This window comes from Coffea arabica, chromosome 3e (assembly GCF_036785885.1).
Source record: "Coffea arabica cultivar ET-39 chromosome 3e, Coffea Arabica ET-39 HiFi, whole genome shotgun sequence".
NCBI classification, from domain to species: Eukaryota; Viridiplantae; Streptophyta; class Magnoliopsida; order Gentianales; family Rubiaceae; genus Coffea; species Coffea arabica.
In genome coordinates this window covers 24870720-24895096 of record NC_092315.1, presented here as the reverse complement: position 1 = coordinate 24895096, position 24377 = coordinate 24870720, and the positions used below count along the sequence as shown (strand labels likewise).

The following is a 24377-nucleotide window of genomic DNA, read 5'->3' as shown; positions in this document are numbered from 1 at the left end:
CGAAATTTCTTTAAGGGGGAGAGAGTGTGAGAACCCGTAACTTTTCCATTTTCTAGGTTTTATTATTTTTCTAGGCTTTCTTATTTTCTATGGCTTGTTTTCTGCACTTTCTGTATCCGGAAAATTTTCTAGATAATTTTTGTGAGTAAATATAGTTTTTAGATGATTTTTCTAGTATCGAATGGATTTTGAGAAATTAAGAACGTATATCGGACGTGGGACCCACTAGTGCGAAAAGTTCGGAAAAATTCGGCCAATTAGGTTAAATTCCGGATACTGTGTAAAATTTATCGGGTGGTAAGAGATAAGTAGAGAGTGAGATTTGATTGATGTGAGAGGTATAAGAAGTGATAAGCTTGCATTAATGAGGTGACAAGTGTCACCCTCTTAGTGGTTTGACTTAAGATTTACTATTCACTATTTTGACTTTTGACCAAAAATTGGTTAAATATCTCAAAAATGCACAAAAAAATACCATTTCTTACCTCTTGTTGGCCGAACCTCTTGTGCAAGGAAGGAAGAAGAAACTCTTCAAGTTCTAGCTACTACTTGGTGCAAATCACCCAAAAACATTTGCTTACATCCATTTCTACTCCATAAAAATCTTTCTAGTTGGTGATAGAGGTTGTTTGGTGAAGTTTTCTTGAAGAGCTAGGGTGGTCTACAACTCCTCTTCTCTTATTTCTTAGGTAAGTGATGATTAAACATTCCACTACACTTATTGATGCTTATATGGTGCTTAATGGGACCTAAAGTGATGGATTATGTGACTTGTTTCTTGATTTGAAGTGTTTTGGTGAAGGTTTCAATTTTATGATGAATTTTCTGGTTTCATATGATCTTGATGGTGTGGTTGTTTTTGATGGTTGTTGATAAGGGGCTTTAGCTCTAGTAGGTGCATATGATAGGAAATTGCAATCAATTTTGAATTTGGAAGAATTTCTGGAAAATTAGGGTTCTTGGTTGAACATTCTGTCCGAAATTTTAGGTCATAGATAGAGGCCGAATTGGACTTTTCTCAAAACATGAAAGTTGTAGGTATTGATGAGTTTGAAGTGCCTGCAAAATTTCAGGGCATTTGGAGTAGTGTAGAGTGAGTTATGCCGTTTTTACTGTTGCTGTTCTGGGTGAACAGAATGTGCGAACTGCGATAGTAATTGTCTATTTTGACTGGCATTGGTTTCGATTTTGAAGTTGGTGTCTTCTGATGAAATGTAGCTGGATGTCTTAGCTAACCTATGCCTTAGGAATTTCGGCATTTGGACTTGTATAGACTGAGTTGTGTTCATTACAGTTTTGTGTGTTTTGCAAACCTGTTTTGGTAATTCTGGTTTAGTATTTGGCACATTTGACCTAGTTGTGCTAGGATTTGGACTGAGAGGCCTTCTACATTGTTGTAGCCCTGTCTTTTAGCTTCGAGATGGTGGGTCTTACGCCCTCATCCGATAAGCCCAACGCATTTTGTGCCATTACCGCATACGGAGGCCAAACCTGTTTTTGTTGATTGATCAAATGAGTTATATTTTCTGATTTTCTGGTTTGCTATTATGCTTATATATGTATATGAAACCCTATTGGGGTTGTGATTGGCATGGCTTTATGATTCGTTATCGAGTCTCATTGTACTTGTTTGCATGTTTTAAGGCTTACTCTTATTCCGGTCATTTCCTAGCTAACTTTTGTACTTGTATTGCTTTGAGCCTAGTGAACGGCTTTTGGGATATGAGATGACTTTTGTGTGAGGTGTTGGGACTGATTTGAGGAAATCATGAAGCCTTAATGGCTGGAAAAGTAAGAAATTTAGGGGAAATGCTGTCCGATTTTCTAGGCCGTTTGGTTCTTTAAGTTGGATTTGCCTTTTGATGGAAATGAAGGGCTTTTGGGTTGTTGACCCTAAGTCTTCATGTTATCTTTTGTTTCCAAGAAAATCATGTTTTTGCACCCTTGCATTAGTATTTTTGGGCAAGGCGTACGACGTGTAGTCGAGCCTCACTTGTGCATTCCGTTTACTCGATTTTGGATATGAAACCTTCAATTGGTTTATTTTGATTATTTTAGGGTTTCTTGGCGATTAAGGCCAATCTGAAGTAAAAACTTTTGAAGTTGAGCCGGTGAGTGTACCACTCCCCTCCATTGCTGTTTAACTTGATTTCTGCTCTGCAATCTGTTTAACTTGATTTCTGCTCTGCAATCTGTTTATTTGTTCGAGACGAGGGTGTACTTTATCACACTCGTTCTCTAGTCTGTTCATATGCCAATTTACTATGCAAAATTTGAATCTGTTATCTGTGTCTGCATCTGTTCGGATTTCTATGACCTATGAGCTCAATCCTGTGGCTAAGTTATTCGAGTCGGGCCGGCAAGGGCCTGGACGATTAGATAACGAACCACGGTAGTCTGTTCGGGGATTTTGGGTATTGAGACCCTTGATTCCGGGTATACTCGAGTATTACCATTTCTGTTCGGTTACGGTGAGCGGGCCCGGTAAAGGGGTGTTTGGTGGACGGAATTCGGTGTAAAGAGGGGTCTACGGACGCGTTGGTTCTATATACGTTGACGGAGAGTCAACCGGTTTGGATCAAGTACTGCGCTGGGAAATTTGGCTCCTGAGAGCCACCCGTATCCTTCTGATTTGAATCATTGGTTCTTTTGCTTTACCTCTGACATGTGTACCTGATTTGTTAAATGTGAAATGCTATGATTTTAATGCTATCTGTTTGGTATCTCATTGAGCGCAAGCTCACCCCTTTCTGTTCCTTTTGTTTTCCTTACAGGAAAATAAACCCTTTTGGTCTGGATTTGACAAATGGCCGCCAAATTGAGCTAGTTGAACATATCTTTTGTATAGCTCATGTATTAAAACCCTAAGTGTACTTTTGGGGCGTTTTCTCTTTTGATTTGGCAAACCGTGTGTATATATTAACTTTTGAAAACTTTTGTATGTCATTTTGATTTGTAAACGCTAAAGTTCATATGTGAATGTTTGTTGGCTATTTCGGTTGGGTTCTGACGGGTCGGTCACTATTCATGGCCGACTTCGGATTTCATTGTTTTAAAATTTTGGGTTATTTTACCATTTTGACTCATTTACGCTCGTTCGTAAGTTCCGGATCGCTGTAGATAGTTCTAGTCTGCATCGTGAGTCCTGGCGAGAGCTGGGCAGGCAGTCCGCTCACCCCTTTGGTTCGCCTTAGGGGAAAGTGGGGCTGTTACAATTGGTATCAGAGCCTGCTTCGCGTGGTCTCTGCGCGGAATGAGCTTGGGCCAAGTGGTGTATGGTCCTGATTTCATGAATATGTCTAAGTGCTCGTTTGAGCGTAAGTTATGAACCAGACATGCCATAAGTGTAAAGATCTTTATCATGGGATTCGAGGAAGATAGATATGTATGTCGGGTAGGAATCTGTAAAATAGATGATTTACTCTTGGGACTGGCCAGCTCGAGAGGTGAATTGTCTTATTTCGGATTCTTGTGCCTGAGTACTCCAGAGTTGAAACGGTGTTAAGTATGTGAGATTTGCATATTGGGAACATGAATAGGCTTTGTTTGGCTGGAATGAGTCCATGAGGTTATTGGATATCTAGTTTGCATGGTAAGTGACGTGAGGGATCGGACGGGGTTATTTTAATTGGGTCTGGGACTATATCGCCTTTACTCTTGATTTGCTTTGATACCGCTATGACATAACAGTGGTTTGAGTATTGTGCATAGGATTATCTGTCTAATTTGGCATGTATTGGTGTATCTGATTAACCGTTTTCTTGATACATGGTGTGTTATATGTGCATATGTCATTGGTGTAATTGGTGTGCTAGAATTTGATTACTTTTGTCACTTTACTGTGGTTATGCGTTGAATTACCTTGGGGAAAGGGGAAAAAGAAAAGAGAGAAAAAAAAATATAAATATATATATATGTAAGGAATAAGCAGTCGTGGACGTGGTCGTGGCCGTGGAACTAAGCGAGGCCAAGAATCAAGAGAAGAAAAGGGAAACAATAACTGTACGAGGATCGAGAATGCCACTTGTACTTAGGAATGTATTATGACTCATTGTTTTGCCCGACAGGCTAGTACCCGAGTTCCAGCACTTCCGTAAGATGACACATTGGATTGATCCGTATCAGGAAATTTCGATTCTCCGAGATGAAATAGAGGTTCAAAGGAGGCTGACCGAGTACTGGGAAAGGCAATGGAAGCAAGAGTATTCGGAGAAACTTGAGCTTTCACACCAAAACATGGAGTTAAAGAGGAAATACGAAGAGATTTCCAAGGAGACTGTAGCAATGGCACAAGGTAATACTTCTATGGGGACGCCAGAGGAAGCTCAAAGGGCAGGAATTGTAAGGCCACAGGGGACGATCTTCTATGCCAAGAAAAGGGGCAAGAAAAGGGGAAAATTGCCAGAACAGGGTGAGCAAGGTAGGCCCTTGGCGAAGAAGGGTCGTGGAGTGAGGGGTGTGACAATTCTGGAGACACTTAAGGAGGATACGCCGGGAGGAAACTCAAGGGAAAAAGGACCACTGAGGGATATCTCACAAGGAGATCAGACCCCAATTCCTCTACCATATTGTGGCTATTGTAGAAAATCCAATCATTTTGAAGAGAATTGTTGGAAAAGAGGAGGGAGATGTCTGTGCTGTGGGAGCGCCGAGCATCGAATTGCTCATTGCCCGAGTAAAGCGCGTGAAAAGAAAGGAACCCAGCAACCAACCAAGACCGACCCTGGACCGTCAAGTGGAAAAAGGACTGGAATGAAGAATCTCGTTTCTTCTGACTCTGAAGACGAAGAAGGTACAGGCCATTGGTTACTTTAAATTTTGAAGAGAAAATTTCGAGGGCGAAATTTCTTTAAGGGGGAGAGAGTGTGAGAACCCGTAACTTTTCCATTTTCTAGGTTTTATTATTTTTCTAGGCTTTCTTATTTTCTATGGCTTGTTTTCTGCACTTTCTGTATCCGGAAAATTTTCTAGATAATTTTTGTGAGTAAATATAGTTTTTAGATGATTTTTCTAGTATCGAATGGATTTTGAGAAATTAAGAACGTATATCGGACGTGGGACCCACTAGTGCGAAAAGTTCGGAAAAATTCGGCCAATTAGGTTAAATTCCGGATACTGTGTAAAATTTATCGGGTGGTAAGAGATAAGTAGAGAGTGAGATTTGATTGATGTGAGAGGTATAAGAAGTGATAAGCTTGCATTAATGAGGTGACAAGTGTCACCCTCTTAGTGGTTTGACTTAAGATTTACTATTCACTATTTTGACTTTTGACCAAAAATTGGTTAAATATCTCAAAAATGCACAAAAAAATACCATTTCTTACCTCTTGTTGGCCGAACCTCTTGTGCAAGGAAGGAAGAAGAAACTCTTCAAGTTCTAGCTACTACTTGGTGCAAATCACCCAAAAACATTTGCTTACATCCATTTCTACTCCATAAAAATCTTTCTAGTTGGTGATAGAGGTTGTTTGGTGAAGTTTTCTTGAAGAGCTAGGGTGGTCTACAACTCCTCTTCTCTTATTTCTTAGGTAAGTGATGATTAAACATTCCACTACACTTATTGATGCTTATATGGTGCTTAATGGGACCTAAAGTGATGGATTATGTGACTTGTTTCTTGATTTGAAGTGTTTTGGTGAAGGTTTCAATTTTATGATGAATTTTCTGGTTTCATATGATCTTGATGGTGTGGTTGTTTTTGATGGTTGTTGATAAGGGGCTTTAGCTCTAGTAGGTGCATATGATAGGAAATTGCAATCAATTTTGAATTTGGAAGAATTTCTGGAAAATTAGGGTTCTTGGTTGAACATTCTGTCCGAAATTTTAGGTCATAGATAGAGGCCCAATTGGACTTTTCTCAAAACATGAAAGTTGTAGGTATTGATGAGTTTGAAGTGCCTGCAAAATTTCAGGGCATTTGGAGTAGTGTAGAGTGAGTTATGCCGTTTTTACTGTTGCTGTTCTGGGTGAACAGAATGTGCGAACTGCGATAGTAATTGTCTATTTTGACTGGCATTGGTTTCGATTTTGAAGTTGGTGTCTTCTGATGAAATGTAGCTGGATGTCTTAGCTAACCTATGCCTTAGGAACTTCGGCATTTGGACTTGTATAGACTGAGTTGTGTTCATTACAGTTTTGTGTGTTTTGCAAACCTGTTTTGGTAATTCTGGTTTAGTATTTGGCACATTTGACCTAGTTGTGCTAGGATTTGGACTGAGAGGCCTTCTACATTGTTGTAGCCCTGTCTTTTAGCTTCGAGATGGTGGGTCTTACGCCCTCATCCGATAAGCCCAACGCATTTTGTGCCATTACCGCATACGGAGGCCAAACCTGTTTTTGTTGATTGATCAAATGAGTTATATTTTCTGATTTTCTGGTTTGCTATTATGCTTATATATGTATATGAAACCCTATTGGGGTTGTGATTGGCATGGCTTTATGATTCGTTATCGAGTCTCATTGTACTTGTTTGCATGTTTTAAGGCTTACTCTTATTCCGGTCATTTCCTAGCTAACTTTTGTACTTGTATTGCTTTGAGCCTAGTGAACGGCTTTTGGGATATGAGATGACTTTTGTGTGAGGTGTTGGGACTGATTTGAGGAAATCATGAAGCCTTAATGGCTGGAAAAGTAAGAAATTTAGGGGAAATGCTGTCCGATTTTCTAGGCCGTTTGGTTCTTTAAGTTGGATTTGCCTTTTGATGGAAATGAAGGGCTTTTGGGTTGTTGACCCTAAGTCTTCATGTTATCTTTTGTTTCCAAGAAAATCATGTTTTTGCACCCTTGCATTAGTATTTTTGGGCAAGGCGTACGACGTGTAGTCGAGCCTCACTTGTGCATTCCGTTTACTCGATTTTGGATATGAAACCTTCAATTGGTTTATTTTGATTATTTTAGGGTTTCTTGGCGATTAAGGCCAATCTGAAGTAAAAACTTTTGAAGTTGAGCCGGTGAGTGTACCACTCCCCTCCATTGCTGTTTAACTTGATTTCTGCTCTGCAATCTGTTTAACTTGATTTCTGCTCTGCAATCTGTTTATTTGTTCGAGACGAGGGTGTACTTTATCACACTCGTTCTCTAGTCTGTTCATATGCCAATTTACTATGCAAAATTTGAATCTGTTATCTGTGTCTGCATCTGTTCGGATTTCTATGACCTATGAGCTCAATCCTGTGGCTAAGTTATTCGAGTCGGGCCGGCAAGGGCCTGGACGATTAGATAACGAACCACGGTAGTCTGTTCGGGGATTTTGGGTATTGAGACCCTTGATTCCGGGTATACTCGAGTATTACCATTTCTGTTCGGTTACGGTGAGCGGGCCCGGTAAAGGGGTGTTTGGTGGACGGAATTCGGTGTAAAGAGGGGTCTACGGACGCGTTGGTTCTATATACGTTGACGGAGAGTCAACCGGTTTGGATCAAGTACTGCGCTGGGAAATTTGGCTCCTGAGAGCCACCCGTATCCTTCTGATTTGAATCATTGGTTCTTTTGCTTTACCTCTGACATGTGTACCTGATTTGTTAAATGTGAAATGCTATGATTTTAATGCTATCTGTTTGGTATCTCATTGAGCGCAAGCTCACCCCTTTCTGTTCCTTTTGTTTTCCTTACAGGAAAATAAACCCTTTTGGTCTGGATTTGACAAATGGCCGCCAAATTGAGCTAGTTGAACATATCTTTTGTATAGCTCATGTATTAAAACCCTAAGTGTACTTTTGGGGCGTTTTCTCTTTTGATTTGGCAAACCGTGTGTATATATTAACTTTTGAAAACTTTTGTATGTCATTTTGATTTGTAAACGCTAAAGTTCATATGTGAATGTTTGTTGGCTATTTCGGTTGGGTTCTGACGGGTCGGTCACTATTCATGGCCGACTTCGGATTTCATTGTTTTAAAATTTTGGGTTATTTTACCATTTTGACTCATTTACGCTCGTTCGTAAGTTCCGGATCGCTGTAGATAGTTCTAGTCTGCATCGTGAGTCCTGGCGAGAGCTGGGCAGGCAGTCCGCTCACCCCTTTGGTTCGCCTTAGGGGAAAGTGGGGCTGTTACAATTGGTATCAGAGCCTGCTTCGCGTGGTCTCTGCGCGGAATGAGCTTGGGCCAAGTGGTGTATGGTCCTGATTTCATGAATATGTCTAAGTGCTCGTTTGAGCGTAAGTTATGAACCAGACATGCCATAAGTGTAAAGATCTTTATCATGGGATTCGAGGAAGATAGATATGTATGTCGGGTAGGAATCTGTAAAATAGATGATTTACTCTTGGGACTGGCCAGCTCGAGAGGTGAATTGTCTTATTTCGGATTCTTGTGCCTGAGTACTCCAGAGTTGAAACGGTGTTAAGTATGTGAGATTTGCATATTGGGAACATGAATAGGCTTTGTTTGGCTGGAATGAGTCCATGAGGTTATTGGATATCTAGTTTGCATGGTAAGTGACGTGAGGGATCGGACGGGGTTATTTTAATTGGGTCTGGGACTATATCGCCTTTACTCTTGATTTGCTTTGATACCGCTATGACATAACAGTGGTTTGAGTATTGTGCATAGGATTATCTGTCTAATTTGGCATGTATTGGTGTATCTGATTAACCGTTTTCTTGATACATGGTGTGTTATATGTGCATATGTCATTGGTGTAATTGGTGTGCTAGAATTTGATTACTTTTGTCACTTTACTGTGGTTATGCGTTGAATTACCTTGGGGAAAGGGGAAAAAGAAAAGAGAGAAAAAAAAATATAAAAATATATATATGTAAGGAATAAGCAGTCGTGGACGTGGTCGTGGCCGTGGAACTAAGCGAGGCCAAGAATCAAGAGAAGAAAAGGGAAACAATAACTGTACGAGGATCGAGAATGCCACTTGTACTTAGGAATGTATTATGGCTCATTGTTTTGCCCGACAGGCTAGTACCCGAGTTCCAGCACTTCCGTAAGATGACACATTGGATTGATCCGTATCAGGAAATTTCGATTCTCCGAGATGAAATAGAGGTTCAAAGGAGGCTGACCCAAAGGGCAGGAATTGTAAGGCCACAGGGGACGATCTTCTATGCCAAGAAAAGGGGCAAGAAAAGGGGAAAATTGCCAGAACAGGGTGAGCAAGGTAGGCCCTTGGCGAAGAAGGGTCGTGGAGTGAGGGGTGTGACAATTCTGGAGACACTTAAGGAGGATACGCCGGGAGGAAACTCAAGGGAAAAAGGACCACTGAGGGATATCTCACAAGGAGATCAGACCCCAATTCCTCTACCATATTGTGGCTATTGTAGAAAATCCAATCATTTTGAAGAGAATTGTTGGAAAAGAGGAGGGAGATGTCTGTGCTGTGGGAGCGCCGAGCATCGAATTGCTCATTGCCCGAGTAAAGCGCGTGAAAAGAAAGGAACCCAGCAACCAACCAAGACCGACCCTGGACCGTCAAGTGGAAAAAGGACTGGTGTAGACACCAAATTTTGATTATTTTTAAATTTCATCTTTATCATTTATTATTTATTATTATTATTATTTTTTTTTTTTATTTAATTGGGTTAGATTCATCATTTTTATTTTTGTAAGATGATAAAAGTGGCCTTAATTCTCTTAAATTTGGTTTGAAAATTGTTAATTTATCATTCATTGATTTTTGAAGAAAAATGAAAATGGCAAAATAGGTGGAAGTGGGCATGTTGAACAAGTGTACACAACAATCATTAGACAAGTGTCTAAAGAATTATAGGACAAGTGTATAGGGGTAGGTGTCAAACACACTTGGTGGAGGCCAAGGGGAGGCTGACGGCCAAAAAGAGAGAAAAAACAGGGAGGGGGCTTCGGAGGAAAGGGGAGAGGAAAAACGAAATCGAAAAAGGAGGGGAGAGTAGGGAAAAATCTGGGGAGAGTCTGTGGGCTAAGAAAAACAGCGGAGAGATAGCGGAAAAAAGGAGAAAAAGAACGGCTGGGGGGAAGGCTAAAAATCTGAAAAGAGAAGAAGGCTTCGGCTGGGAGAAGCTAGAGTGGAAAAAATAGAAAAGGGAGAACGGCTGCGGTTGAGGGCCGAGAGAGTGGAGAGCCGAGGAGGAAAAATCAGAAAAGGAGGAGAAAAATCAAGGGCGGCGGATGAAGGGAAAAGCTGGGAAAATTAGAAACAGAGAAAGAGAGGATAGCAGCGGACAAAGAGCTTGCGACTGAGGAAGCAGAGCAGCTGGAACTGCCGTTCGCGGGAAGCTGTTGCCGCCCTCTTCCGTCACGCGCGACGCCAGCTTCATCGCTTCTTCCATCATAGTTCAAGCTCCGCCCTCTGCCGGCACAAACAAGTGGCCAACCGCCCGCCCAAGCAACCAAATCCGACATCAGCACCCGCAAAATTTTTACCAAGAAACAAACGGTAAGCCACCATCATCCTTCAAATTTCAGTTTTCATGTAAGTTTTCGAAGCGTGTTTTATTTTTCACGTTGTGGCTTGTAGCCATTTCTCTGTTGAATTATTCACTAATTGGAAGTATGTATGCTTTGAATGTCGATTGGACTGGAGTTTTCTTGCATTTGATGAAATTTTGGGTGCTGATTCATGTCAATTGGGCGAGAAATTGGTGAAGTTTTTTAATGGCTGTTTGTTGTTCGACAGAATGCTTCAATGAAAGTTCGGCCTGAAGAATGGATTAATTTCTGATTTATATACGTTCGACTGTTTCATGCTTGTCAAAATAATTGATTCGAATGGGTTTGTTTGGGCGTCCGTTTGTTTTGGCAATCTGCTCCGCTTCTCGTTTGTTTGGTGTTCCTCTTGTATGGATTTAAATTCATGACATAAAATGGCGTGCGAGGGGATTCATGTGAGAGTCATTTGTTTTGCTTTTGTTTTGTTTTGTTGATTGGAGTCCGAAGTTGAATTTTCTGGTTGCAAAGAGGAATGAAATAGCAGCGAACGTTGAGCCAATTTGGGAAGAAGAGGATTGCTTGATTAAATTCATGATTCCAGTCCCTCAATTTCCCTTTCCATTATGATTTAACCCCAGAATTTTAGGACTTCATAATTTTTCCTCCAACACCTTCATAAGTCCTTCAATTAGGTCCCTGCTCTTGTTGCATTTTAACCCCTCAGCTTCCCCTTGTTCTGATATGACCCGAAAAGTGGAAAAAGTGCGTTTGTTTCTCCCTTCTAGATTTAAATCATCTTCTAATAAGCATGAATAGTCCTTTTACTAGATTAATTCTTGTTTGTAGGTTCTAATTGTGGTTCAATAATTTATTTTGATTTTATCATGTTGGGTTTAATGAAACAAGTGCCTTGGGCTAAGAGGTTATTTTTGTTTGGGTTTAAGAAAGTCGTTTTACTTTATTTTGTTTGGTTTTTTGGTTCGGGCTAGAGGGTCAAGGCCCATCTTTTTGGTTGGCTAATGTTTGGGTCAAAATATTATACTAGCCCACTTGTTTTCCTTGGACTTTCGATTGGGTCAAGTTATCTTGGCCCAAGAAAGGTGAAGATGGCCCATTCCCTTTTTGTTTTGGATTTTCGGTTGGGCTTGTAAGGCTTTGGCCCAAACAAATAAAGGAAATGGCCCAATGGCTTGGTCCATTAAGAAACCAGAAAACGATTTTGCAAATCAGTCCCTGAATTTCTCCCTAATTGTATTGTGGCCCTGGACATTTTCAACTTCTTTTAATTCGGTCCTTGCTTTAATTGCAAATAGGTCCCTGAACTTTATTTTTCTTTAATTTTGACCTCCAAACTTTGTCAATCTTTGCAATCAGGTCCTTTCTTCTCTTGACTTCTTAAATGTGAATTGTCGACATGATTTAATTGATTCAAATTCATGCTTATTTTTTATCCTTTGTGATTATTTGCCAAATAAATTGGTACCTTGACCTTTTTATTGTTTTGAAGCTAATATCTCATTTACTCGATTTCCGTTGCGAGGGAGGTAACTTCTATATTCTTGAGTTTATTTTTTCCTACGTGCTCCTACGTGTTATGTGAATATGCCTGTCTACTTTGCTTTCTTTGCCTTTCTTTAATTCTCTTCATTTTTTTTACTTACTTTTGCTTTTTATTTAAGTTATTCATTATGGGGTATGTGTACACCTCTTGGCTTGTAATAGTTAGGGATTTAATTATTTTATTCTTTTCCCCCTTTTAGATTGTAGTGGGGTCTCCCTAATGTAATAGATAGGGTTTGGAGGAGCATTCAATGAAGACCTATCGAAGTCATGTGCCTAGCTAGCAAATGTAATAGTTAGGGCTTTAATTGTCTTATGTGTCTTGCATGCTTAGTTACTACGTGTTAATTTGCTTTGTTAGGGCTTTGCATCTAGTCGAGCATGCTAAATGTTATGTGCTATGTGCTTATAAGTGTTTGGCATGTCTACTCGCTTTCTATAGCATGAATGAATGTGATGGACGAACGTCACCACACTAGTCCAATGCTAGTTGTGGTTCATTATTTCATTAGGAATTCATAGGAAGGGCTAGTCCAACGCTAGACCCAATAGAATTTTTCCTTTGTTTTTCACTAATGCATTATTTGCCTGTGCACCACATATCATGCATTTTTTCTTAGTTTTATCACTTGGCATGCTCCTCGAACCCCCTTTCCCCTCATTCTTAGGTTTTGCATCCCATACTAGCTATAGGGTTCATTTTGCTTGAGAGTCCCCTCTTGAAAAGGGAAACGAGCGAGTGTGGCTACTCGATAGCCTTAGCACGCTAGTTTCGCCTTCTAATCAAAGGGAAAATCAAGTCACGATTTAGGTCTCCCGTACCCAATATGCATGAATTCCCTAGGCTCACGCACTCTCAATCCACTCTATCATTACACTTTCACTTTTTGTCTCATTTGCACACATGCACCTTTTTATCACCTTCACTTGCACACGAACACTTTTTTGTCTCCACTTGCACACGAACCCTTTTACCTTCACTTGCACACGAACACTTTTATCATTACTTGCACACATGCACTTCATATTACCATTTCACATACCGTACATTGCCCACTCACGTGCACACTTTCATTTACATATTTATTTTCTTTTATTACTTTTTCAAACTCATGTCCTCACATTGCACGCATGCATTTCATTCATTTGCATCCCACTTGCATTATTCGTGACTTCTTCAAAGGATTAATATTGGGCTTCACAATTAATGTGATTGGCACCACTCAACCTTTGAAGGGAAATTTCCCCCAATTCCCCTAGGTCTAGGGTTTGCATTCATGTAGGGCACTCAAATGTAATAAATTCTTTGGTTAAAACAAGAAAATCTTTGATTAAATCAACGCAACTAGCCTTGGCTAGGTCAAAGGGGTGCCTTGGATTCTATCCTTGCCTTCCCCTTTGTCAAACGTGACTCCCGAACCTTTTTCTTTGGTTTACGTAGACTAGGAGTCGTTTTAAAAAGGGTTTATTACTACTTGACTTTAAAACTCATTCTTGGGTGACTTGGTACACCTTAAACCATTACCAAGTGGCGACTCCAAACTTTTCATTTCAAAACCCTTTTTAAAACTATTTTTTTGGCCAAATCGTCGCTTTCCAAAGTCCCATGGCCTTTACTTTTATTTTGCATACGTTCACACCACACTTCACACATCATACATTTCGACGATCGAAAAGTGGGGCGCGACAGTTGGCGACTCCACTGGGGACATTCGAGAGTCCGAGCAAATTTGATTTAATCAACCTTTTCCTTTTTTAACCTTTTCATATATTACATTTGGGTGTTTTAGGGTTGCATTTTTTTCCCCTTTTAGGATTTTGCATCACTCGCGTCTCAAACCAATCCCTCGACTCATGAATGTATGTTTGAATGTATGTTTACTTATTTATCTCGCGCTTGCATTGCACTTGGGAGGGGGTGTGTCACCTTTAGAGCCTCGCGTGGTTCTCAACCCCTTCCCTCAAAATAGGGGAACACTTCATACGTGCATGTTTACTTGCTTTATCCCATTTTATTTTATTTTTCGTGGGCGCCATCCCACACCGCCTTGTAGGATTAGGATCGATTGCCTTGGGTAGGCGGATGGTGTGCTCTGCGCCCATAGCGCTACCTAAGGGATCACTCGAGCCACCGATCGAAGGCCCTGGGAGTGATGACCCTTCGCCTTTAGGTCTGAAGGCTTGGGAGCCGAAGCTTTATCGAGTCTAGGCATTAGTGAACCCCAGCCTCATGCATCCATATTAGAATGACCTAAGGTAGAGTCGGCCTCACCCTATTTTAAGCACATTAGGCACGAGGGAAGGGGTTCCACCCCTTTTACTTGCTTTATTGTATTTCTTTTCTTAATTGCTCCCAATGTGTTATGTGTACTATCAATTGCACTAACCATTTTTTTGTTTCTTGGCTTGCATTCATATGCCTTAGCGATAAGAGGCCCTTTTGGCACTCTTTTAGTGACTCACCCTCTAGATAGCTCACATGTTTAAATTTCAGTCTTTGCACTTGATTTTCAATAAATATATTTCATTTTTAGACTTTTTCCCCCCGATACATTATTTATGTCCTTTAGGTCATATTTGTCACATATTTACATCGCTTTAATAAAATGGCATCATGCATAAACCCTAGAAAGGGAATGCCATTTAGGGGATCCCATGTTAGGAATAAACCACCCCATGTCTCGGATATATAATCCAAATGAGACTTGCACGTTTACCTTTCTCGTACCATCCGAAGGGGTAGTGCACAAGGTAAGGTAAAGATTCGATCATTTTCATGAAGCAATTTTTGGAATATGAACATCTAATAATCACCTTTTGGCCATTTTATCAAAAATTGGTAAAAATCCCTTGCGTAAAGGACATTAATTTGAAGAAATTCACAAGTGATTCCTCCTATTGAGACGAAAATAAATTGAGGCCAAAATTTGATTTTTAGAAGGTCATAGACTAATGCACCTCAATAATTTTGAAATGACCAATGGCCGGACAATTCAACCAATCCATTTTGCCAATTCATTCAATTTCATTCATTTGACCAATTTACCCATTTTTAGGGCAGCCGAGCCGATTTTGAATAAATCATGTTTCGTTCAATCTATTTGATCAATTTGCCCCTTTTAGGGTGATCTGATTAATTTCGGATAAATTTCATTCAATTCATTTGACCTGTTTCCCTTTTAGGGTAATTCGGTCGATTTTAAATAAATTGTCAATGTCATTCAACCCATTTGCCCTATTAGGATTTCATTGTCAAATTTCAAATTGGGAGATCTAGTCAATTTTGAAAAATCGTCCATTGCATCCAATCATTTGATCAATTAGGGTTTTGACCCGTAATTCACTGAGAAAATTTGTTAAAACGAATTCCAATCTTTTCGATGGGAGGTTCGTCAAGGTCAAACCCGTGCCTTTTGCAAATCAAAGGTGATCAATCTATTCGGACGTTGACCTCATTTTGATAAATATCTCTCGTCACCCTAATTGACCAAATTCTTTCAAAATTATTTTTCGCTCAATGAGTTGAACAGATCCATCAGGTATGGTATGGTGCCTACCTTAGAGGATTGCATTTTCATGCTAGGCCTACCCTTGGCATAAAAAGGGTTCCCCCCATAGGACATGCATACCGATTTTGCAGTTTTGTCTACTAACTCGGGGTATTTTTCTTTTGTTTCCCCCCTCCCTTGCATTCATAAAAATATTTCAATAAGACGGAAATGTTCTTCTATATCTGATGATAATTTTAATCCAATAAAGTTTGAAGATTACAAGTGTTATTTGATTCTTGGGCGGATCCTACGATGAAAACCCTCTGATAGATGTTGTAATTGTTTTCCAAAGGGAAATTTTGTATATTTGAAAAGGAGACAAAAAGTGTATATGTGGAGCTCTTTACAAGTTTCTCTCTTCTCACTTGTATCGTAATTGAATGAGAAAATTTGTTTCAAACTTTTTCAGCAATAAACTTTTTGGACAATCATTGTTTTGTGTATATTTATGTACATTTCATTCTTTATTCTTATTCATTGGAGATTGCATGATGAATTTTAAGAAATAAGACTAAATTGGGATTTTTTTTCAACCTCCGACCTGAAAATTCACAATAAGAGTGTTCAGAATTAAAAGAGGTCATTCAGAAGGCCCAATGAGATATCTTTTTTCCTTCACTGAACCCCAAAATAAAATCAGTCACATTGATTGATAAATCGCAAATTGGGGCCATCTTTGCTTGAAAATATCCATTGTGTTTAATCGATTCAATCACATCTAAGTGAAAGCAAAAATGTGCATCATCCTTATTCGTTTGGAAAATTTGGAGTGATACTTCGAGCATTCTTTTCTCTACCTATACAGATTTTTATCACTTGATCTCCCATTTGAGCCTATGAAAGAATAATTTCGTTTCAAATAAGAGCCCTAATGATCACTACCCTATGTTGGAAAATTTTCAAATATCAAATAGTGGAATGGATTTTCAATAACCGTTTCGTTACTTTGGTTGTCATAAGGTGTAAGAATGATGCTTTGGCCATCGTTTCTACAACCTAAACACTGATCACCCCTTGCATCCCCATTTTGAGCTAAAATTGATGGTTCTTTTCTAATGCACTCATGGTCGTACCCCGCATTGGGGAAGGAGATTGGGAAATTTTGAAAAAGAAAAAGAGAAAAGCCAAAATGCTAAGGCTAAAAGGGAGAGAACCGCAAATTGGAAATTTGATTCCACTTGGGTTCCAATGTTGAAAAAAGAAAAGGAAGAATTTCATCTGGTGGATCGTCTATGCAAGGGTCTTCCTCAGTCAATTAATTCGGATACATGCCAAAAATTTCCCATTAATGAAAATTTCTTTTCAGAGTTAATGTAGGGAACGGAATTAAAGTCAGGCCCTCTTCTTTTCCGATCAAGCATTCTATCCCTAGTTATCCTTTTTGAGCCTTCAGAATAAAATATTTCGTTTGGCAACCCCTGAGAATCGCAAACCCCACACTGGGGGCGAGTTTGAGTTGAAAAGAAAATTTCAAAAGGTGAAAGGTGAAAAGCCACAAAATCAAAAACAAAAGAAGAAAAGAGAACCTCAGTCCACAAATAAACTGGGGCAAATTTCAAAAAATGGCCGAATGGAAAAAAAAAAAAAAAAAAATCAAAAAGAAAGAAAATGAAAGAGAAAAAGCCTCAATTGAGCAAAAACTGAGGCAAATTCTGATTTTACCCTAAAATAGGGTTGGCGCAACAATGCGATCTCAGATTCTTCAAACCAGTTCTGAAATCTGTTTTCAAGCCTTAACTTTTCTAAGCACCCCACCTGACCCCATTACAAAGCCGAAAGTCCTGACTTCTGTTCTTTGCACTGGCTTTGTCAAGGAAATCTCTGATGTCGAAAATTTTAGCTGTATTTCTGAATTGATTAGGTGTGAGGTTGACACTGCTCTTCATGTGAAACCCCGCGAGGTTATTTTTGAAAAGGGGGAAAAAGAAGAGAAAAACGAGCGAAATGAAAAAAAAAAAAAAAAAAGAAAAAAAAAAGAGAGATTTGATGCCGAAAGACCCTGTTGAGTGATGACAAAAAGTCAAACAAAGTCCAAGATCTTGGAGTCCAAATTGAGGGTAATTTTGAGAAAAACGCGATCTTCGGTGCAATGTCCTTGAAAATTATTTCTTTCTTTAGCTATCGTTTTCAAGCCAAATTACAAGCTGATAAAGTCCATCGTTGACTTATTCCTTCATGACAATCCAAAGTGGCGATTATGCTCGTAAGCCATCAATCATTTGTGATCATAAGGGAACAACCAGTTTTTTCATGTTTTAGCTATCGTTTCCATCCGTGTTATTGCAAGCCTATAAAGCTCGTATGTGGACTACGTTTTCTTAAGAAATAAGGATGATAAACTCTTTGCTTTCACCAAGATGTGGTATAGAAGGGGTTACATACCATCTTAGCACATGAATAAGACAAATCTTGACCTCCCATTTCCAAATCAGAAATAACGCCATTACCCAAAGCTTCGATGTTAAGGTAAGGAAGAAATCCTTTGTAATTTGGTATTATTTTGAGAAATTCATCATGAAATTTTTTTTTTCTTATAGTGTTCGCATAAATGGAAAGTCATCCAAACCAATTGTTTGCAATCAAATGGGCCCAAACTGGGGCAAAATTTTTATTTGCAAAATTTCGCAAAATAAGCCCACACAGGGGCAAACATTTTTTGTAATCCAATTGAGGATTTCGTCCAAGAATCAAATAATAACATTTTTCGAAACAATCCCGCTGCTCTTTTCCTGGAATTTAAGTGCATGTCATACTTTGATGAACCCCTTGTACAGGTATTCATGATTCAAAATGACGAAAGGCATCCAGTAAGGCGGAAGGCCGATACTGCAAAGAGAAGCAAGAAGAAGGAGGAAAAATGGACACTACACTTGGGGCAAATTATTTTATTAAAATTTTTGAAAAAGGGAAAAAAGAAGGGAAAAAGAAAAAAAGAGAAAAAACCAAAAATCAAATCAAAAAGTCAAAAATCAAGTTCAAATTTTTGTTTCTTGGAAAATCAAATTTAATCTTTTGTATTTTGACGAATCAAATTCAATTTCTTCACCAATTGGATGGCAGGATTGGGTCTTATCCCACTGACCATTCTAAAAATCACGTTGGGCCTGAGTTTCGTGCCGCCAACAGTTCAAATGTCAAGTTGGGCCTGAGTTTCGTGCCGCCAACAGTTCAAATGTCAAGTTGGGCTTGGTTTTCGTGCCACCAACTTCACTCTATCACGTTGGGCTTGGTTTTCGTGCCACCAACTTCACTTCATCCCGTTGGGCCTGGACTTGGTGCCGCCGACATCACAAATGTCACGTTGGGCCTGGACTTGGTGCCGCCAACTTCACATCATCACGTTGGGCCTGGATTTCGTGCCGCCAACATTTCAAAGATCACGTTGGGCCTGGACTTGGTGCCGCCAACATCTCAAAGATCTCATTGGGCCTGGACTTGGTGCCGCCAACTTCACATCATCACGTTGGGCCTGGATTTCGTGCCGCCAACATTTCAAAGATCACGTTGGGCCTGGACTTGGTGCCGCCAACATCTCAAAGATCTCATTGGGCCTGGACTTGGTGCCGCCAACATCACTTTATCACGTTGGGCCTGGACTTGGTGCCGCCAACTTCACTTTATCACGTTGGGCCTGGACTTGGTGCCGCCAACATCTCAAAGACCACGTTGGGCCTGGATTTCGTGCCGCCAACCTCACAAACATCAAGTTGGGCCTGGATTTCGTGCCGCCAACATTCCGAAAATCAAGTTGGGCCTGGATTTCGTGCCGCCAACCTCACAAACATCAAGTTGGGCCTGGATTTCGTGCCGCCAACATTCCAAAAATCACGTTGGGCCTGGATTTCGTGCCGCCAACTTCACAACATCCCGTGGGTCTATCCCAATTTTACATTTCTGTCCGGGTCTATCCCGTGGGTCTATCCCAATTTGAAATTCCTGTTCGGGTCAGTCCCGATTTCAAAATTCCTGTTCGGGCCAGTCCCGTTTTAAATTCCTGCTCGGGTCAGCCCCGTTTTAAATTTCTATCCCGGGTCAGTCCCGATTTTAAAATTACCCGTCAGGGGTCAGTCCCCATCGTTTGAGTAATTCGCAGCTGAATAACACAGGTAAGTTTTGGTGTCTACTTCTTTGTCTCAAGTTTTTCCAAAACTCAGACAAAGAGGGGCAAACTGTAGACACCAAATTTTGATTATTTTTAAATTTCATCTTTATCATTTATTATTTATTATTATTATTATTATTATTTTTTTTTTTAATTTAATTGGGTTAGATTCATCATTTTTATTTTTGTAAGATGATAAAAGTGGCCTTAATTCTCTTAAATTTGGTTTGAAAATTGTTAATTTATCATTCATTGATTTTTGAAGAAAAATGAAAATGGCAAAATAGGTGGAAGTGGGCATGTTGAACAAGTGTACACAACAATCATTAGACAAGTGTCTAAAGAATTATAGGACAAGTGTATAGGGGTAGGTGTCAAACACACTTGGTGGAGGCCAAGGGGAGGCTGACGGCCAAAAAGAGAGAAAAAACAGGGAGGGGGCTTCGGAGGAAAGGGGAGAGGAAAAACGAAATCGAAAAAGGAGGGGAGAGTAGGGAAAAATCTGGGGAGAGTCTGTGGGCTAAGAAAAACAGCGGAGAGATAGCGGAAAAAAGGAGAAAAAGAACGGCTGGGGGGAAGGCTAAAAATCTGAAAAGAGAAGAAGGCTTCGGCTGGGAGAAGCTAGAGTGGAAAAAATAGAAAAGGGAGAACGGCTGCGGTTGAGGGCCGAGAGAGTGGAGAGCCGAGGAGGAAAAATCAGAAAAGGAGGAGAAAAATCAAGGGCGGCGGATGAAGGGAAAAGCTGGGAAAATTAGAAACAGAGAAAGAGAGGATAGCAGCGGACAAAGAGCTTGCGACTGAGGAAGCAGAGCAGCTGGAACTGCCGTTCGCGGGAAGCTGTTGCCGCCCTCTTCCGTCAAGCGCGACGCCAGCTTCATCGCTTCTTCCATCATAGTTCAAGCTCCGCCCTCTGCCGGCACAAACAAGTGGCCAACCGCCCGCCCAAGCAACCAAATCCGACATCAGCACCCGCAAAATTTTTACCAAGAAACAAACGGTAAGCCACCATCATCCTTCAAATTTCAGTTTTCATGTAAGTTTTCGAAGCGTGTTTTATTTTTCACGTTGTGGCTTGTAGCCATTTCTCTGTTGAATTATTCACTAATTGGAAGTATGTATGCTTTGAATGTCGATTGGACTGGAGTTTTCTTGCATTTGATGAAATTTTGGGTGCTGATTCATGTCAATTGGGCGAGAAATTGGTGAAGTTTTTTAATGGCTGTTTGTTGTTCGACAGAATGCTTCAATGAAAGTTCGGCCTGAAGAATGGATTAATTTCTGATTTATATACGTTCGACTGTTTCATGCTTGTCAAAATAATTGATTCGAATGGGTTTGTTTGGGCGTCCGTTTGTTTTGGCAATCTGCTCCGCTTCTCGTTTGTTTGGTGTTCCTCTTGTATGGATTTAAATTCATGACATAAAATGGCGTGCGAGGGGATTCATGTGAGAGTCATTTGTTTTGCTTTTGTTTTGTTTTGTTGATTGGAGTCCGAAGTTGAATTTTCTGGTTGCAAAGAGGAATGAAATAGCAGCGAACGTTGAGCCAATTTGGGAAGAAGAGGATTGCTTGATTAAATTCATGATTCCAGTCCCTCAATTTCCCTTTCCATTATGATTTAACCCCAGAATTTTAGGACTTCATAATTTTTCCTCCAACACCTTCATAAGTCCTTCAATTAGGTCCCTGCTCTTGTTGCATTTTAACCCCTCAGCTTCCCCTTGTTCTGATATGACCCGAAAAGTGGAAAAAGTGCGTTTGTTTCTCCCTTCTAGATTTAAATCATCTTCTAATAAGCATGAATAGTCCTTTTACTAGATTAATTCTTGTTTGTAGGTTCTAATTGTGGTTCAATAATTTATTTTGATTTTATCATGTTGGGTTTAATGAAACAAGTGCCTTGGGCTAAGAGGTTATTTTTGTTTGGGTTTAAGAAAGTCGTTTTAGTTTATTTTGTTTGGTTTTTTGGTTCGGGCTAGAGGGTCAAGGCCCATCTTTTTGGTTGGCTAATGTTTGGGTCAAAATATTATACTAGCCCACTTGTTTTCCTTGGACTTTCGATTGGGTCAAGTTATCTTGGCCCAAGAAAGGTGAAGATGGCCCATTCCCTTTTTGTTTTGGATTTTCGGTTGGGCTTGTAAGGCTTTGGCCCAAACAAATAAAGGAAATGGCCCAATGGCTTGGTCCATTAAGAAACCAGAAAACGATTTTGCAAATCAGTCCCTGAATTTCTCCCTAATTGTATTGTGGCCCTGGACATTTTCAACTTCTTTTAATTCGGTCCTTGCTTTAATTGCAAATAGGTCCCTGAACTTTATTTTTCTTTAATTTTGACCTCCAAACTTTGTCAATCTTTGCAATCAGGTCCTTTCTTCTCTTGACTTCTTAAATGTGAATTGTCGACATGATTTAATTGATTCAAATTCATGCTTATTTTTTATCCTTTGTGATTATTTGCCAAATAAATTGGTACCTTGACCTTTTTATTGTTTTGAAGCTAATATCTCATTTACTCGATTTCCGTTGCGAGGGAGGTAACTTCTATATTCTTGAGTTTATTTTTTCCTACGTGCTCCTACGTGTTATGTGAATATGCCTGTCTACTTTGCTTTCTTTGCCTTTCTTTAATTCTTTTCATTTTTTTTACTTACTTTTGCTTTTTATTTAAGTTATTCATTATGGGGTATGTGTACACCTCTTGGCTTGTAATAGTTAGGGATTTAATTATTTTATTCTTTTCCCCCTTTTAGATTGTAGTGGGGTCTCCCTAATGTAATAGATAGGGTTTGGAGGAGCATTCAATGAAGACCTATCGAAGTCATGTGCCTAGCTAGCAAATGTAATAGTTAGGGCTTTAATTGTCTTATGTGTCTTGCATGCTTAGTTACTACGTGTTAATTTGCTTTGTTAGGGCTTTGCATCTAGTCGAGCATGCTAAATGTTATGTGCTATGTGCTTATAAGTGTTTGGCATGTCTACTCGCTTTCTATAGCATGAATGAATGTGATGGACGAACGTCACCACACTAGTCCAATGCTAGTTGTGGTTCATTATTTCATTAGGAATTCATAGGAAGGGCTAGTCCAACGCTAGACCCAATAGAATTTTTCCTTTGTTTTTCACTAATGCATTATTTGCCTGTGCACCACATATCATGCATTTTTTCTTAGTTTTATCACTTGGCATGCTCCTCGAACCCCCTTTCCCCTCATTCTTAGGTTTTGCATCCCATACTAGCTATAGGGTTCATTTTGCTTGAGAGTCCCCTCTTGAAAAGGGAAACGAGCGAGTGTGGCTACTCGATAGCCTTAGCACGCTAGTTTCGCCTTCTAATCAAAGGGAAAATCAAGTCACGATTTAGGTCTCCCGTACCCAATATGCATGAATTCCCTAGGCTCACGCACTCTCAATCCACTCTATCATTACACTTTCACTTTTTGTCTCATTTGCACACATGCACCTTTTTATCACCTTCACTTGCACACGAACACTTTTTTGTCTCCACTTGCACACGAACCCTTTTACCTTCACTTGCACACGAACACTTTTATCATTACTTGCACACATGCACTTCATATTACCATTTCACATACCGTACATTGCCCACTCACGTGCACACTTTCATTTACATATTTATTTTCTTTTATTACTTTTTCAAACTCATGTCCTCACATTGCACGCATGCATTTCATTCATTTGCATCCCACTTGCATTATTCGTGACTTCTTCAAAGGATTAATATTGGGCTTCACAATTAATGTGATTGGCACCACTCAACCTTTGAAGGGAAATTTCCCCCAATTCCCCTAGGTCTAGGGTTTGCATTCATGTAGGGCACTCAAATGTAATAAATTCTTTGGTTAAAACAAGAAAATCTTTGATTAAATCAACGCAACTAGCCTTGGCTAGGTCAAAGGGGTGCCTTGGATTCTATCCTTGCCTTCCCCTTTGTCAAACGTGACTCCCGAACCTTTTTCTTTGGTTTACGTAGACTAGGAGTCGTTTTAAAAAGGGTTTATTACTACTTGACTTTAAAACTCATTCTTGGGTGACTTGGTACACCTTAAACCATTACCAAGTGGCGACTCCAAACTTTTCATTTCAAAACCCTTTTTAAAACTATTTTTTTGGCCAAATCGTCGCTTTCCAAAGTCCCATGGCCTTTACTTTTATTTTGCATACGTTCACACCACACTTCACACATCATACATTTCGACGATCGAAAAGTGGGGCGCGACAACTGGAATGAAGAATCTCGTTTCTTCTGACTCTGAAGACGAAGAAGGTACAGGCCATTGGTTACTTTAAATTTTGAAGAGAAAATTTCGAGGGCGAAATTTCTTTAAGGGGGAGAGAGTGTGAGAACCCGTAACTTTTCCATTTTCTAGGTTTTATTATTTTTCTAGGCTTTCTTATTTTCTATGGCTTGTTTTCTGCACTTTCTGTATCCGGAAAATTTTCTAGATAATTTTTGTGAGTAAATATAGTTTTTAGATGATTTTTCTAGTATCGAATGGATTTTGAGAAATTAAGAACGTATATCGGACGTGGGACCCACTAGTGCGAAAAGTTCGGAAAAATTCGGCCAATTAGGTTAAATTCCGGATACTGTGTAAAATTTATCGGGTGGTAAGAGATAAGTAGAGAGTGAGATTTGATTGATGTGAGAGGTATAAGAAGTGATAAGCTTGCATTAATGAGGTGACAAGTGTCACCCTCTTAGTGGTTTGACTTAAGATTTACTATTCACTATTTTGACTTTTGACCAAAAATTGGTTAAATATCTCAAAAATGCACAAAAAAATACCATT

General features: G+C 39.7%; 2 long non-coding RNA genes across 2 annotated transcripts; both read left to right on the top strand.

The window, feature by feature from the left end:
* Nucleotides 1–9733: 9733 nt before the first annotated feature.
* LOC140038247 (uncharacterized) lies at nucleotides 9734–10812 on the top strand. Its single transcript, XR_011842059.1, has 2 exons — nucleotides 9734–10360; nucleotides 10601–10812. It is a non-coding gene; the product is annotated as an uncharacterized lncRNA (long non-coding RNA).
* Nucleotides 10813–19936: 9124 nt separating this feature from the next.
* On the top strand, nucleotides 19937–23740 carry LOC140038246 (uncharacterized). Its single transcript, XR_011842058.1, has 2 exons — nucleotides 19937–20563; nucleotides 20804–23740. It is a non-coding gene; the product is annotated as an uncharacterized lncRNA (long non-coding RNA).
* The last annotated feature ends 637 nt before the right edge of the window (nucleotides 23741–24377 follow it).